This window comes from Arvicola amphibius, chromosome 17, assembly GCF_903992535.2.
Source record: "Arvicola amphibius chromosome 17, mArvAmp1.2, whole genome shotgun sequence".
Taxonomy (NCBI): domain Eukaryota; kingdom Metazoa; phylum Chordata; class Mammalia; order Rodentia; family Cricetidae; genus Arvicola; species Arvicola amphibius.
Genome location: NC_052063.2, coordinates 31,100,750 through 31,117,338, shown reverse-complemented (window position 1 = coordinate 31,117,338; position 16,589 = coordinate 31,100,750). Strand labels below are relative to the sequence as shown.

General features: G+C 44.6%; 2 long non-coding RNA genes across 2 annotated transcripts; one reads left to right on the top strand and one right to left on the bottom strand.

Moving 5' to 3' along the window:
• Positions 1-860: 860 nt before the first annotated feature.
• Positions 861-7,064, bottom strand: LOC119803488. The gene is made up of 3 exons (XR_005283653.1): positions 6,929-7,064; positions 4,993-5,048; positions 861-1,290 (listed from the first exon to the last, which is right to left on the bottom strand). It is a non-coding gene; the product is annotated as an uncharacterized LOC119803488 (long non-coding RNA).
• Positions 7,065-7,280: 216 nt separating this feature from the next.
• On the top strand, positions 7,281-11,710 carry LOC119803563. Its single transcript, XR_005283674.1, has 4 exons — positions 7,281-7,815; positions 9,746-9,982; positions 10,326-10,497; positions 11,261-11,710. It is a non-coding gene; the product is annotated as an uncharacterized LOC119803563 (long non-coding RNA).
• Positions 11,711-16,589: the final 4,879 nt, after the last annotated feature.

Sequence of the window (16,589 nt, the reverse complement as noted above, 5' to 3'; positions counted from 1 at the left end):
GTTGAGAATCTCTCACCTCTTTGCGCACCTTAAGGCGCTACTCGAGCAGGAAGTGAATTCTAGGTTAGAGGTCCAGCCTGCTAGTGTAGGGAAGGCAACAGGTATGGCACCCTCAGCAAAGGGTGGGGCACCTACCAGGAAGGCAGAGAGAACCAAGGAAATCTCTGGTTTTCTTATTTGACTGCGAAGTCAGCCAGAAACTTTCGTGGTCATACATGGCTAAGGTCATACATGGCTAAGAGACTTCAGAATCAGCGGAGGAAAGACGCAGACAACAGAGAGAGCAGCAGCTGCCGCCACAAAAACAAAGAGCGGCGACAAAACCTGGTTTCTAGAACTGTCAGGTACACTATTTAACACGCCCAGTTTCCAATGAGAAATTTAAAGAGATACAAAGAAGCAGAATAGCACAGATCCTATAGGAGGCGTGGGAAAAGTATGCTTCCCTGCAGAAAACCAGGTGGCAGAGCCACTTGGAAGATATTATTACCTCAAAATTCTCATTTTTGTAAGGTTAGTAAATCTTACCTGATTTTAGTAATCTGACTCTTTCTCGTTCTTATTTATTTATTTATTTTTGATCAGTTTAGCTACAACTTAGCTAATTTTGCTGATCTTTTCGAAGAAGCACTTTTCGTTTTGTTGATTTTCTGTTTTTATTGTTTTCTTTATTTAAGCTTTAATCTTTATTTTTTTCTTTCAGAATAGACTAACCCTCTACCTCTTATCATTTAAAATTTTCTTCTTTTTTATTAATAATTTTTTTAATTCAATCTTTTCTCATTTTACATAGCTATCCCATTCCCACTCCCTCCCCTCCTCCTGCCCCACCCTTCCCTCCACCCCTCACCCCATCCACTTCTCAGAAAGAGTAAGGCTTCCCATGGGGGGGGTCAACAAAGTCAGACACTTCACTTCCAGGCAAGACCAAGGCCTTCCCCCCAGTATCTAGGCTGACCAAGGTATCCCTTCAAAGAGAATGTGCTCCAAGATACCAGTCCAAACAGCAGGGATAAATCCTGGTCCTACTGCCAGTGGCCCCACAGCTTCACAACTGTCCCCTACATTCAGTGGTCCTACTTTGATCCTATGCAGGTTCCCCTGCTATCAGTCCAGAGTCAGTGAGCTCTCACTAGCTCAGGTCAGCTGTTTCTGTGGGTATCACCATCATGGTCTTGACCCCTTTGCTGATATTATCACTCCTCCTTCTCTTGGACTCTCGGGTAGCTCAGCCCCGGTGCTTAACTGTAGATCTCTGTTTCTGCTTCCATCAGTTGTTGGATGAAGGTTCTGTGATGACAATTAAGGTAGTCATCAGTCTGATTGCAGGGGAAGGCCAGTTGCTTAGGGGCTTAGCTGGGGTCATCCTTGAGGTGAGGATTCCTAAGAATTTCCCTAGTGCCAGGTTTCTTGCTAGCCCTGTAATGGCTCTCTCAATCAAAATATCTCTTTCCTTGCTCTCCCTCTCTGTCCTTTCTTCTGCTTGAGCAACCCCATGTCTCCTCCTCCTTCCCCTACTCCTCTCTCCATGCTCTTCCATCCTCCCTTTTCTCCCTCCCCCACACCTAATTTTCTCAGGAGATCTTGTCTGTTTCCTCTTTCCAGGGGGTCCATGTATGTCTCTCTTAGGATTCTCCTTGTTACCTAGCTTCTCTGGAATCATGGACTGGTCATCCTTTGCTTCATATCTAATATCCACTTATGAGTGAATACATACCATGTTTGTCTTTGTCTTTCTGAGTCTGGGTTACCTCACTCAGGAAGTTTTTTTTTTTCTAGTTCCACCCATTTGTATTCAAATTTCAAGATGTCATTGTTTTTTACTGCTGAGTAATACTCCATTGTGTAAATGTACATTTTCTTTATACATTCATCAGTTGAGGGAGATCTAGGTTGTTTCCAGGCTCTGACTATAACAAACGATGTTGCTATGAACACAGCTGAGCAAATGTCCTTGCGGTATGAATGTGCATCCTTTGGGTGTATGCCCAAGAATTGTTGTGGGATATTTTGTTTGTGCTTTAACAAATAAAGCTTTCCCGAAGAGCAGAGTGCAGAGCTAACCACTTTAGTTAGCCGTGGAGGTCAGGTGGTGGTGGCACACACCTTTAATCCCAGCACTCAGGAGACAGAGGCAGATGGATCTCTGTGAGTTCTAGGCTACCCTGGGCTACATGAGATTGAATCAGCCTGAAAGAGAAGCATAGTCAAGCAGTGGTGGCTCAGACCTTTAATCCCAGCACTAGGGAGGCGGAGACAGGAATTGATATGGCTGGGTGGAGAGAGGAAATATAAGGCAGGAGGAGACAGGGGCTCAGGATTCAGTCTGAGAAGTTTCATGCAGAGACACTCCGTCTGAGGACTTGCAGAGACAGGATACCCCATTCGGTCTGAGGATTTTGTAGGGGTAAGAACTAGTAGCTGGCTGCTCTGCTTCTCTTGTCTTTCAGTTTTTACCCCTAACATCTGACTCTAGGTTTTTATTATTAAGACCAATTAGAATTCAAGCTACAATTTGCCATGGCCATGATGTCTCTACAGAGTGAGAGAACATGGACTACCACAGAAGTACCTAGTGATTGATGGGAGAGGGTCCAGCCCCTGGTGGGTGGTGTCATCTCTGGGCCGTGGTCCTGGGTTCTATATGAAAGCGGACTGGTCAAGCAATGGGGAGTAAGCCAGTAAGCAGCACCCCCTCCATGGCCTCTGCATCAGATCCTTCGCCCAGGATTCTGTCCTGTGTGAGTTCCTGTCCTGACTTCCTTTGATGATGAACTGTGATGTAGAAGTATAAGCAAAAAAAGCCCCCAAACCAAAATCCAACAAAAGCAAGCAAACAAACGACAAAAAACAAAACAAAACAAAACAAAAACTCCCTTTCCTTCCATATTGCTCTTTTTCGTCATGGTGTTTCAGTGAGGGGACAGAATCCCTAGTTAAGACCCTCACAATGTGTAGAAGGGAAGTGGTGTATTCCCAAATAAGCAATGGGCCAGGGAAAAGTTCATGGTTGTAAACATCTCTGTATCAAGCTTTTTCAGAACTAACCCACCCCGCCCCCCCGGGACTGGATTCTCTGTGTAGCCCTGGCTGTCCCGGAACTAGCTCTTGTAGCCCAGGCTGGCCTCAAACTCACAGAGATCTGCCTGCCTCTGCCTCCCGAGTGCTGGGATTAAAGGCGTGCACCACCACCGCCCGGCACCTTCCACATTACTAATAACATTGTCCATAAAGTGAAAAGCCAGTCCACGGAGGAGAATGTATTTGAAAATTACAACCTAGAAGAGATTAGTGTCCAGAATATACAGTGTTGTGCTACAAGTTAGTAATACAATGAGGAATAATTAAGAAATGGGGGAAGGGCACTGGAAAAGCTGCTCGTGGTTAGGAATGTCCACCACTCTTCCCCCCCCTCCCCACAAGACAGCGTGGGAAACTGCACATATACAGCACACAGACACACACAAACACGGGACACAGAACCGCTCTGTGACAGAATCTCACGGACCCGGGCTTCGAACTCGGGACCTCGCTTGCGCTGGCGCCGCCGCGCTTAACAGGCTGAGCTATCGCCCAGCTCGCTTTTTAAAACTTTTTTTTTTTCTGAGACACCAGCTCCGGGGTTGTCACCTCTGGCCTCCTTGTATTCCTTTGCATGTACCCCATCACTATGCACCCAAACTAAAAAAGAATAAAAATAAGTTAAAAAAACAATACTGAAGAGAGGATTGTGCGGATGTTTCTCCAGGGAAGATGCAAAAAAAAAAAAAAAATAGCCTTAGGCACATAGAAGCCGATCAACACCATCCACGTTGGGAAATGAAGATAAGAACTGCGAGGAGAGGCCGTAAGAGGATTACAGTAAGGACGATGACGGCTGTTGTGAGGACGCAGACTCTGGAAGCTAACTCGCCGTGAGCGGGACTGTAAGATGGCACAGCCATTCTGGAAACGGGTTGACGGTTTCTTCAGACACAGCCTAGAGTGACTGCATGACTCAACAATTTTATTCTTAGGCATGCATCCAAGAAATTTGAAAACATTGGTTCGCACAAAAACTTTTACATGGAAGTTCACAGTAATCGTTCATAATACATGTATAATCAGCTCAAATACCCATGAGCCAAGGAACACATAAATAAGTATAATGTACCCATATAGTGGAATATTATTGGGTATATAGAAAGGTAAAAGCTCAAAGGCAAAAGGTTGACAGCATAATTTAATTTAAGAAAAGCTGACTAGAAACAAGCCAAGCTAAGGCCAGGCATTCATAAGAACACGTAAGTCTCTATGTGTTTATTTGGGAGCTGGGTAGCAGACCCCTAAAGATCAAAGGGTAAAGAATAAAAAAAACAAACAAACAAAAACTACATTTTGAAGCCCAGTGTAGGACTCCTTGAATATCTCTGGTGCCCCCGAGAAAGCTGAAAAAAAAAAAGAAAAAAGAAAAAGGGATTTGGTCCCTCTAAGAAACCCTGCCTTACAGCAGAGCACTTAAACAGCCTTTTCCACGCTAAATAGAAACAAAACGCTAAGTAAAGACGCCGTCACAGCGTAGGGCACTGGCATTCCAGAGCTGGGGGGTTGAATGAAGTTCCAGGTCAAACACCTCCAACAGGCCTGGCAGGGGGGTGGTGTAGGTTTGGCTTTCACAACCCTAGAAGTGGGAGGAGCCGACCGATAGAGCCGCGCGCGGAGGATCCCGCTGTAGTGTAACAGTTTAAAGTTTGCTCACAGGGTCCGAAAAGACTAGAGTTACACAGTAAAGACAATCCAGACGGAAACAAAACAACAAAACAAAACAAAAAAACAAAAAACAAAAAAACCTCTAAACAGGTTCCAGTGTGTTTAACAATGTGTAGGCTTAAGAAAAGAAAATGGGTATAGGCAGTCACAGAAAGAAATAAAGAGCCTAAAAATAATGAAGTCTTTATATAGAGAAGTAAAGTCATATAAAAAGAGTAAACCGCATAACATACAGGATCTGACCTGAAAGCCTGCTTCCTGTGGTCTCACCTCCATGGTACCGGAAAATACTACGTGATCTGTTAAGGGAAGGAAGCAATTAATGGAGCTACCCAGCTGCAACATCTACGAACCACTGCAGTGACTGGCAGAGCAAGATATTCCCGAAGATGCAGCAAGGGGCACTCATGTGTTGCTTCTCACTGGGCTTCAGGCCCGCTCCGGAGGAGGGAAACCATGCGCGGCACTAGCAACCTAGCCTCATGCGCGGTACTAACAACCTAGAGTCACGCATGGTACTAGCAACCTAGAGTCATGCATGGCACTAGCAACCTAGCCTCATGCATGGTACTAGCAACCTAGCCTCATGCACGGTACTAGCAACCTAGGCAGTTTTCCCAGCAAGCGAGACCACGAAACGGAGAAAAGTATTCACCACTGCCGCTTGACTAGACGGGCGCAATTCCTTTCTGCACCCTAAATCTCCTTCTTACACCCACAGTAAAAGGATGTATCCTTTCGATGAGTTACCACCCGTCATCAAAAAACTCTCTACAGCAAACGGAGACCGCCACAAAACCCCACAACCGGACCCCGTGCAGAGATCCACAGACTGTGGCGACTTCAGGCCCGAAAGATACATCTACATCACACTTCCTGCGTCTGTGGTACAGGACACATGGTGACAGAATACCAGGAAGTCTGTTGTGAAAAGTCTGTCCTAGAAATGGCTACTGTGGACAAGACGTACGCAGTGGTGATATCAGTGGGCATGTTAACTCCGAAAGCAGATTATATGAGGTGCCACCCGACACAAAGAACTTAAGGCAACTAGTGACTGGTCGAAAGGGAGAATTAGCGCCTCGAAAAACCGACTCAGCAGGTTGTAGTTACATAACTGTGCATACACACACACACACATACAAATATATATATAACACTAATAAAGAGAAAGAGGCTATCAGTTTGAGAGAGAGGCATGGGAGGGTTGGGAGGAGGGTACCTAGGAGGGGCTGGAGGGAGAAAAGGGAAGGATGAAGTGATGTATTTGTGTTTTAATTAAAAGTGAATAAATTGTAAAAATTTAAAAATTTAAGAATAATTATTTTATGTATATGAATATTTTTCCTGCATGTATGCCAGCACCACTTGCGTGACTGGTGGCTGTGGAGGCCAGAACAGCATTGGATCCTCTGGAATTGGGCTTATGGCCATGTGGGTGCTGGGAACTGAACCCAGGTCCCCTGGAAGATCAGTCAGTGCTCTTGCCTGCCGAGTCATCTCTCCAGCCTCACACCCCAACTCATAATGATTCTTTTATGTAAAATTCCCAGAATATATAAATCTATAGAGAGATACCAGTGTTAGTGGTCGCCAGCTGAGGCACGGGGAGGGAGAGGAAGGGGAAGGCTGATATGGTTACACAATTTCCTTTTGACATCATGAAAAGGTCCCCAAATTGGTTAGTGGTGATGGTCATATCACCCTGTGAATCATCTAAAAGCCGCAGAGTTGAATATGCGAAGGGAGTGGACTTAAAGGCCTTATGCTTCAATAAAACAGTAAAAAAAAACCCCAATAAAAAGTAAGAGTTCTTCTGTGGCCTCTCTCCATTAAGAAAGGAAGGAAGGAAGGAAGGAAGAAAGGAAGGAAGGAAGGAAGAAAGAAAGGAAGAAAGAGAGCAGCAGTTTTTATTCTGGGTCTTCCCAGGAGGCATGGCAGCATCTCTGGCTTGGTATCACAATTGGTGGGAAGGTTGCTACTGACATCTAGTGGAGAGAGGGACAAATGTTCTAAAATGCCTGGAACAACCCTCTGCCTCCAAACGTTAATGGTGCTAGGGTTGAGAAATCCTGCCTTCAGGAAGGGGCAGAGCTTAGGGTGCCTCTGGTGCCTCCCACAGCCACCGAGGACCTTCAGTGCGGTGACATCCGCTCTGCCGAGGGCCCAGAAAGCTCACCATCAGGGCTGAACCACAGCCGTCTGTCTAAGACTGTCCTTGGGAGAATTTCGGTCTGTTCTTAGTTCCAAGGATAGCTGTTCTCTCTATCGCCTGGAACTGTTAACTCTGCAATGGATTAGACTGCCCTTTTGGAGTTGGCCATTAAACAATTTTGAGACAAACTTGGGAGCCCGCCCATACAAAGGGCATAGGTCTTTGGGCGGTTTTTAGTTTTCTGCTGACTCCATTTTTTTTTTAATCACTGCTCTTAAAAAAAGTAATCTTCTTTTTCTTTTGTCCCCTGCTTTAAATCTTTGTTATAGTGCTGCATTTTATATGGCCTGACAAGCTACTTGTGTTGCACATAGGATCATAGCTGCAGGATGGAGGTGGGAGGAGTCTGGCGGAGCTCAGGGTGATGAGACAGGGCAGTGAGGACCGTGCCTGGGATCAATAACCTCTCCACAGGCTGCCTTCTCTCCAGCTCCGGGAGCCTGACTGGGGGCTGCAAGGCAGGGATGAGAGAGTAACTGAGGTGTCTAGGACTGTGTAGGACAGGTCTCCTGGTGCTGGAAGGAACGTGGGCCTAGATCTAGTCAGGACGAGAAGAGGCTGACTGGGAGCTGAGATTCTGAGTCTCAGTTCCGTCTATATTGGCCACGTGACTTTGTAGTCATTCGGCTCTTAGCTTTCCTGTCACCGAAACAAGGCAGCAATAAACACCTTCGAGGCCCAACATGCCAGGGCGGACGTGAGGACAAAACCGGATATTACTCAAATGTTATGTTCATTGCTGAACAGCAAGGTTTTCCCTTTTCTTAAGTGCTGAGGGACAAAAATAATTATGAAGTTACCGGGGTGGTAATTACTGCTGTGCTGTGTGGAGAAGCCCTCATTTATAGCAGGTAATTACTGCTGGGGAGTCCCTGGGGCTATGAAACTGGGGAAAGAGGCCTGAAGGAGACAGGAAACTGAGGGTGACCTCAGGGAATTAATTAAAACGTAGCAGCTTTAGGGAGAAAGTATTTGCTAATCATTAAGCTGCCTCTGGGTGGAGGCTTGTTAGGAGTAAATATGACCTGGGGTGACGTGGGGAATGGACAGGCTGGTGCTCGGCCTAAGTTCTCTCGGGAGCTCTCTCTTGTTGCCTGTGAGAGCCTCACTCACCACCTTTTAAAAAACAAACAAACAAACAAACAAACAAACAAATCTCAGCCCAGGAAAGGCGAGAAGGCCAAAGGCTTTTCCAGGTGTGTGTGTGTGTGTGTGTGTGTGTGTGTTTGTTTTACGATCTCTCGGGAACAGTCCAGCACAATAGCACAAGGTTAGATTCTTGAGGCCATCTTAAGGACAGTTTCAGTTTTTGAATCATGTGTATTGAAGTATGAAATCATGTGCCGTAAAAGCGGTGCTGTTAAGTATAAATTTGACAGATGCGCGGTCACGCAACCGTAATCAGTATATAGTCTCCGCAGCTCCTCACGACGCTTAGCAGTCAATTCTTCCCTGATCTGTTAAAGTCACTGATCTGCTTTCTTTCCAAAGGGCCACAGCCCGTCACTAAGTGGTCTCTCATTGGAAAATGTGAATGCATATAAAATAACTGCAAAGCAAGCTGTAGACGTGAGAAACTTTTAAATCAATTTTCCTTAGTATGCCAATGAAATGAAGCCTACTTTAAATTTTATAAATGCCTCGATAGCAATATATAAACCATGTTGCAAAGGAATATATATATATATATATATATATATATATTCCTCTAGAACAGCACTTCTCAATCTTTGAGTCGCGACCCCTCTCACAAACCTGTCTCCAAAAGTATTTGCATTACATTTTATAACAGTGGAAAAATGACAGTTACGATGTAGCAACGAAATAATTTTATGGTTGGGGGTCACCACAACATGAGGAACCGTATAAAAGGGTCACAGCACTAGGAAGATTGAGAACCATTGCTCTAGAATAAAGAGAGAATGGAATCTTACACGAGTTTTGTAAATTGAAGCAGCTTACTCATAAAGTTGTCTTAAGACAGATGCAAGATAGCTAGTTGAGGGGCTGGAGAGATGGCTCAGTGGTTAAGAGCACTGGCTGCTCTTCAGGAAGACCTGGGTTCACTTCCTGGCACCCACGTGGTAGCTAACAACTGCCTATAACTCCAAGATCTGACACCCTCACACAGATGTACATACAGGCAAAACACCAATGCACGTAAAATAAAAATAAATTAGCTAGTTTAGGTAGAGTGATTTGTTCCAAAACTGACCTTGAACTAAATCTTGGTCACTTTTGTAGAGTATATGAGGCAAGAAAGAAGGTCTTTGGTGCTAATACTAAGGCTAGTTTCGGGCTAGGGCTGACCCACAGAAAACTTTAAATACTGGAACTGAATTCTATAAGCAATTAGTCTGAATTCTACAGAACTTCTCTATGGGACCAACTCTGCTACAAGGCAGAGGCACAGGATGCTCATAGATGTTCCTAGATATGCCACTGGGGCTGCCTTAAAATCCACCCTGCTCCTGCCATGGAAAGATAAGGAACACGCAAGCCATGCTTCTGTGTGCACTTACACAGCTTTCTTTCCTCCAAAGTGGCACCAGGAGTTTTTAGGCACTAACCTATGTTCATCAGCATCTTAGACACAGCCACACTGCACGGGGAGTGAGCTGTGGCTGACATCACACACAGCCCCACGACACCAGGAAGCGAGCTGTTACTGACACCACGCTCATTTCCAACTTCTGTGGTGTTGACTAATAGCTGCTGGTCCCTTCTGTTTTGGGTTGTTCTTCAGTTTCCTCTCCATGACTTCAGTCTGCCCCTCCACAGGTGCACATCTCCAAAGCTGCGTCAGCTACCCACAGGGTATGTGTGTGGGAACATCACCCTCGAGCTGACAGTGACGATCCTGTGAGTGAGCAAGCATTTCCAAGCACCTGGGGCCTCGTCCTGGGCTTCCTCACGCCTGGTCCTTGCTAGCTCTTCCGTGCTCAGGGAATCTGCCTTGGGGACATCAGCCGTTGCTGCCTAACTGGTTGTAGTGCAGTTGTTCTAGCTGGATCGAAGGTATTTGAAGAAGAGACTTGTGTTCCTCCTTCAGGCTATCAGATCATTAAAGCAACGGTGGCCCAGTGCTGGGCAGAGGGGGGATTTGGCTTCTGGAATTTTAGAGCAGCTCTGACACTTCATAGGCCACCTTGTGAGAGGCTGGAGCTGTGGCAATAATGACAGAGGGATCACACCTTGACCAGGACTGTGGAGTTGTGCAAACCTCTTTGTGCTAATCTTTTATGTTCTGTTTTTTCACTACTGTATCATATATATATATATATATATATATATATATATAAGAATTATTTGCTTATGTATTTTATGTATATGAGAACTCTGTCTACATGTACATCTACAGAAGAGGGCATCAGATCGCATTATAGATGGTTATGAGTCACCACAAGCTTGCTGGGAATTGAACTCTGGACCTCGGGAGCAGCAGCCAGTGCTCATAATCTCTGACCAACAAAAGACCAACAAAAACATACGTAATTCTTCAAATTCACCCACTCATTCTTGTTAATACTCTGGTATGTATGTATTTCTCTACTGGAAGAAATTTTGTATTGAAAACTTAATGTTTTTTTTTCCTTTTATTCCAAGTTTCTCATGTCAGCAAACAAACTTTTTTTTAAAAAAAATATTTATTTATGGGCTGGAGAGATGGCTCAGAGGTTAAGAGCATTGCCTGCTCTTCCAAAGGTTGTGAGTTCAATTCCTGGCAACCACATGGTGGCTCACAGCCATCTGTAATGGGGTCTGGTGTCCTCTTCTGTCCTGCAGGCATACACACAGACAGACAGAATATTGTATAAATAAAAAGTTTTATTTATTTATTATGTACACAATATTCTGTCTGTGTATATGTCTGCAGGCCAGAAGAGGGCACCAGGCCTCATTACAGATGGTTGTGAGCCACCATGTGGTTGCCAGGAATTGAACTCAGGACCTTTGGAAGAGTAGGCAGTGCTCTTAACCACTGAGCCATCTCTCCAGCCCAGCAAACAAACTTTTAAGCCTTGTGACTTGACTATAATTTCAGAATTCCAGATGCTTAGGCAGGAGAATCATGAGTTAGAGACCAGCCTGGGCTACCTCTAGCAAAAAACAATATACTCTCCAAATGTTCTCTCCAAAAAAGAAAAGTTCAAACATAAAAATCCTTAACAAAGTGTGTGTGTGTGTGCGTGTGTGTGCGTGTGCGTGTGTGTGTGTCTGTACGCAAGCACTTGTAGATCAGAAGTCAGCACTGGATGTTTTTCTCAGTTGTCTTTAATTTGTTTTTTGACACAGGTTCTCTCGCTGAACCTGGGGCACGTGAGTTTGCTCTTCTGATTGGCCAGCAGACTCCTGGAATTCACCTATCTCTACCTCCTCAGTGCTGGGACTACGGGTGGACCACTGTGTCTTTTTCTTTCCTCTTTCCTGTTTATACGGACGCCAAGGATGTGAATTCAGCTTGCAAAGCAAGCGCTGAGCTTACCTCCAAATCCTCCCTGTCATTCCTCACAGCACCTCTATCCCCCCCAGAAACCTTTCAAAGAGTAACATTTCAATTTAGAATAGCTTTTAATTAAAAGAAGTTAATTGCCAACAGCATCTAGAATTCCCATTTACTTTGTTTATTAATAACACTTGAAATTAATATGGCATTTTTTTCTTTTTCTTTTCTTTTTTATAATTGATGTTTACTGAGCTCTACATTTTTCTCTGCTCCCCTCCCTGCCTCTCCCCTCCCCCTTCAATCCTACCCCAAGATCCCCATGCTTCCAATTTACTCAGGAGATCTTGTCTTTTTCTACTTACCATGTAGATTAGGACTATGCAAGTCTTTCTTAGTGTCCTCATTGTTGTCTAAGTTCTCTGGGATTGTGGTTTGTAGGCTGGCTTTCTTTGCTTTATGTTTAAAAACCTCCTATGAGTGAGTACATGTGATAATTGTCTTTCTGTGTCTGGGTCAACTCACTCAAAATTATGTTTGCTAGCTCCATCCATTTTTCTGCAAAATTCAATATGTCGTTATTTTTTTTTTTCTGCTGTGTAGGAATCCATTGTGCAAATGTACCACATTTTCCTCATTCATTCTTCAGTCGAGGGGCTTTTAGGTTGTTTCCAGGTTATGGCTATGACAAACAAAGCTGCTATGAACATAGTTGAGCACATGTCCTTGTGGCACGATTGAGCATCCTTTGGATATATACCTAAAAGTGGTATTACTGGGTCTTGAGGAAGGTAGTTTCCTAATTTTCTGAGAAATCACCACACTGACATACAAAGGGGATGGATCAGCTTGCATTCCCACCAGCAATGCAGGAGTGTTCCCTTTTCCCCACCACCTCTCCAGCATAAGTTGTCATCAGTGTTTTTGATCTTGGCTATTCTTACAGGTATAAGATGGAATCTTAGAGTTGTTTTGATTTGCATTTCTCTGATGACCAAGGATGTTGAACATTTCCTTAAATGTCTTTCAGCCATTTTAGATTCTCTGTTGAGAGTTCTCTGCTTAGGTCTGTACCCATTTTTTTTTTTATTGGATTATGTGATCTTTTGGTGTCCAATTTCTTGAGTTCTTTGTATATTTTGGAGATCAGACCTCTGTCTGATGTGGGGTTAGTGAAAATCTTTTCCCATTCTGTAGGCTGTCATTTTGTCTTGTTGACCGTGTCCTTTGCTTTACAGAAGCTTTTCAGTTCCAGGAGGTCCCATTTATTAATTGTTTCTCTCAATGTCTGTGCTGCTGGGGTTGTATTTAAGAAGTGGTTCCCTGTACCAATGTGTTCAAGTGGACTTCCCACTTTCTCTTCTATAAGGTTCAGTGTGGTTGGCTTTATGTTGAGGTCTTTGATCAATTTGGACTTTAATTTTGTGCGTGGTGGTAGATATGGGTCTATTTTCATTTTTCTACAAATTGATATCCAGTTATGCCAGCACCACTTGTTAAATATGTTTTTTTCCATTTGATATTTTTTGCTTCTTTGGACTGTTTTTATGTACATAAGTTTAGGTTTGTGGCTACTTTAAAATTCTTTAAAAGGTTACCTATCAAGACAAGATAATAAAGTGATTGGTCCTTTCTTTGTAACCAGTTTGTGGTCTGCCAACAAAAAAGGTGACTGAGAAAAAAAATGTTCCTTGCTTGCTCATGATCTATTAATATGTGACAGGAAACTTAGATGTATGTGGGCTGTCAGAATGACTCTGTTTTTAATCATGTAAGGGAGATAAAACATGTTTTTATCTGTAATCATTCACTTGAAAGAGGAATATAACCACTTTGTGACTCCTATATTGCCTAAAAGATTTTGCTGGGCATAAAAGCTGTAGAAAAACATGAGGGGGATAAATGGAAAATAGAACAGAGAATAAAGAAGGAAGCCATCAAGAGAGTGTGTGAGTGCCTTTTCCCCTAACGCCCTCAGATAAAAAATCCCCCAGGTGGCAATACTTGGTTATTCTCTCTCTCTCTCTCTCTCTCTCTCTCTCTCTCTCTCTCTCTCTCTCTCTCTCTCTCTCTCTCTCTCTCTCTCTCTCTCTCTGTCTCTGTCTCTCTCTGTCTCTCTCTCTCTCTCTCTCTCTCTCTCTCTCTCTCTCTCTCTCTCTCTCTCTCTCTCTCTCTCTCTCTCTCTCATGTGTGTGTGCATGTCTGTGGAGGCCAGAAGAGGGCACTAGGTCCCCTGGTCCTGACATAACTGAGAGCTGCTGGCATGGGTGATAGGAACTGAACTTGGGTCCTTTGAAGGAGCAAGCGCTCTTACCCACTGAGATATTGCTCCAATTTTAAACACACTAAAGGCTCTTTTCAGCACACACTTTTAAGCCAATCTCTTGGAAGGTAGAGGTAGGCAGATCCCTCTGAATTCAAGGCCTATTAAGGCTACATATTTAATTCTTGGCCAACTAAGACAGCATAGTGAGAGACCGTCTAAAAATAAAGAAGCTTAAAAAAGTCAGTTTCTTTCTTTTCATTTTTAGTTATGTGTCTGCCTTTGTGGGGGGTATGTGTATGTGAGTTCAGCTACTCTTGGAGGCCAGACATGGGCATTAGTTCTCCTGGAGCTTATGTATGTTGTCAAAATGTAGCGTTGTAACATAAGCTGACCCCTGTGATGTCATAGGGAGCACTGTGTGGTCACACGATGACCAGACCATGAAGCATAGTGATAACATGTGATGTCATGACATAGCTCTGCGATGGCACAGTGCAGCATAGGGGTAACACAAGTAAGCATTATGATACCACAATCCAGGTGTCATGCCAAGATGTGCTTGAGAAGGCATGACTGAATAGTATCATGTAAAAGAAGTATTTTTAGATTTATTTTTAATTATGTGTCAGTGTGTAGGTATTGGGAATTGAACTTGGGTTCTCTGGAAGAGTAGTCATTGCTCTTAACTGCTGAGAGTTGTTGTCCCTCCAGCATGCGTAAGTTAGAAGCCAGAAGAGGGCGCTGAATCCCCTGGAGCTAGCATTACAGTGGTTGTGAGCCATGACATGGGTGGCAGGAATCTAATGGGTCCTTTGGAAGAGCAGTGTACGCTATTAATTGCTGATGCACCCTTCTAGTTCCTGCGCTTTAAAAAAACATTTAATTATTTAATTTTTAAATTTATCGTGTGTGTGTGTGTGTGTGTGTCTGTGTGTACACGTGCATTTGGGCAAGTGCGTGCACATGTGTGCAGTCTCTAGTGTGTTTATGAAGGCTCATTTGGAATTCTTTTTATGAAATTTTTATTTTATGTGTATGTGCATTTCTTCTGCATGTTTGTCTGTGTATAATATGTGTGCAGTACCTGAGGAGGCAGAGAGGGTGTGTTGGATACCCTGGAACAGACCGGCCATGAGTTGCCATGTGGGTGCTGGGAACTGAACTCCACACTCTGGAGAAGTAGCAAGCACTCTCAGTGCAGAGCCATCTCCTGAGTCCCCACTTGGACTCTTTCTAACACCTGCACACCAGAAAGGGCCAAGCAGACAATGGCCTGCCTTGAACTGGAATATCTTTCTGGATTATCCAACTGGGTTCCAAGCCACAGCCATGAAAAACATCCTTTCTTATTTAAGTGACATAATTGGAAGAATCTGTGTCTTTTTTTTAAAGATTTATTTATTTATTAGGTATATAGTATTCTTAGTACTCTTCCTGCAGGCCAGAAGAGGGCACCAGATCTCATTACAGATGGTTGTGAGCCACCATGTGGTTGCTGGGAATTGAACTCAGGACCTTTGGAAGAGCAGGCAGTGCTCTTAACCACTGAGCCATCTCTCCAGCCCCCAAAGCTCTGGGTCTTGTCTTTATTCATCAGACACTCTCTCTGGTCGCCTCTGTCACCTGCCCTTGTGAATGCCGTCTTTGCAGCTGAGATCTGAAGAGACACTTCCCATTTCTGACACCGTGAGAAGGTTACTGCTTCCCTCTGCAGCTGGAGGATGAGTCAAAGCCCTGTGCTGGGCTGGGTGTTCTTCCAGAATCGGTCTGTTGTTATTCCAGTAGTTATTTTCTTTGCGGATTAACACTATTTTACGAAAAGGCTTCCAAATGCTTGCCAGGCCTGGGAGTGTTGGGAGTACAGTCCAGTGAAGAAGCCGGGCCAACGTCCACACGGCCCTGCGTCCCATCTCCAGCACGAGGAGAAAAGGTGTTTTCCAGGAATGGGCAGAATGCTAAGGAATAATTTTGCGAGTGGGAAAGGCTTCTGTAGCCCTTGGGGCCAGGGCTGGCAATCCCACCTAGAGAAGCCGGTCAAAGAGTTAGAGCACCGGGTTTCTGAGCCCAGTTCACTTTGTGCTTAGCAAAAAGAACCCTGTACACACCATTCCCCTCCACATGCATTTTCTCTGCTGTGTCTGGGTGTGAGGAGGAGGATCCACCAGACCCAGACAGCAGGGAGCTCAGGGTTAGGCGCCAATGAAGAGGAAGAAGCCACTTCCTTCCTGCTTCTCCTTGTTTTCCATCTCCTCTACTTTCCTCCCTCTGTTGAGAATTAGCTCTCCAGGGGACTGAACTGCTGTGATGTGCTCCGTGGGGGGGGGGGCACTCTGAGGGCCTTGGGGATCCATTCACAGGTAAAATCTCCACAGCCCTTGTGGTCCTCAGTTCTGCGTTCCTGTCTCCTGCTCTTGCCTCTTCCCACTCACTCTCTGCGTCTGGGCAGGCCCACTTTTCTTCTGCCAGATTATCTGCCTTTTGTTTGCTCACCCACTCTTCTGTCCACATCCCCAACACCTTCTAGAAGGAAACTGCTTTTGTCCCCAGCTTTTTGCTTCTAGCTCCTGCTTGGGTGGTGGAACAAAACCTGTCTGAGAAATCTCTCAAGAGCAGGAGAATCTTCTTCCCGAGTTTTTTTTTTTTTTTTCCTGAGTGGGAGGCAACAGCTGCCAAAATTCTAAGCCTTCACTTTAGCCTTCATCTTCCGCAACATCCTCCTCAGAATCCTCCTCAGCATCCTTCTCTTCATCCTACTCAGGATCCTCCTCCAGCATCCTCCTCAGCATCCTTCTCTTCATCCTACTCAGGATCCTCCTCAGCATCCTCCTCAGCATCCTCCTCAGCATCCTCCTCAGCATCCTCAGCATCCTCTCCAGCAAGCTGGGATGCTCTCATGGACGACTCTTCATCCTCAC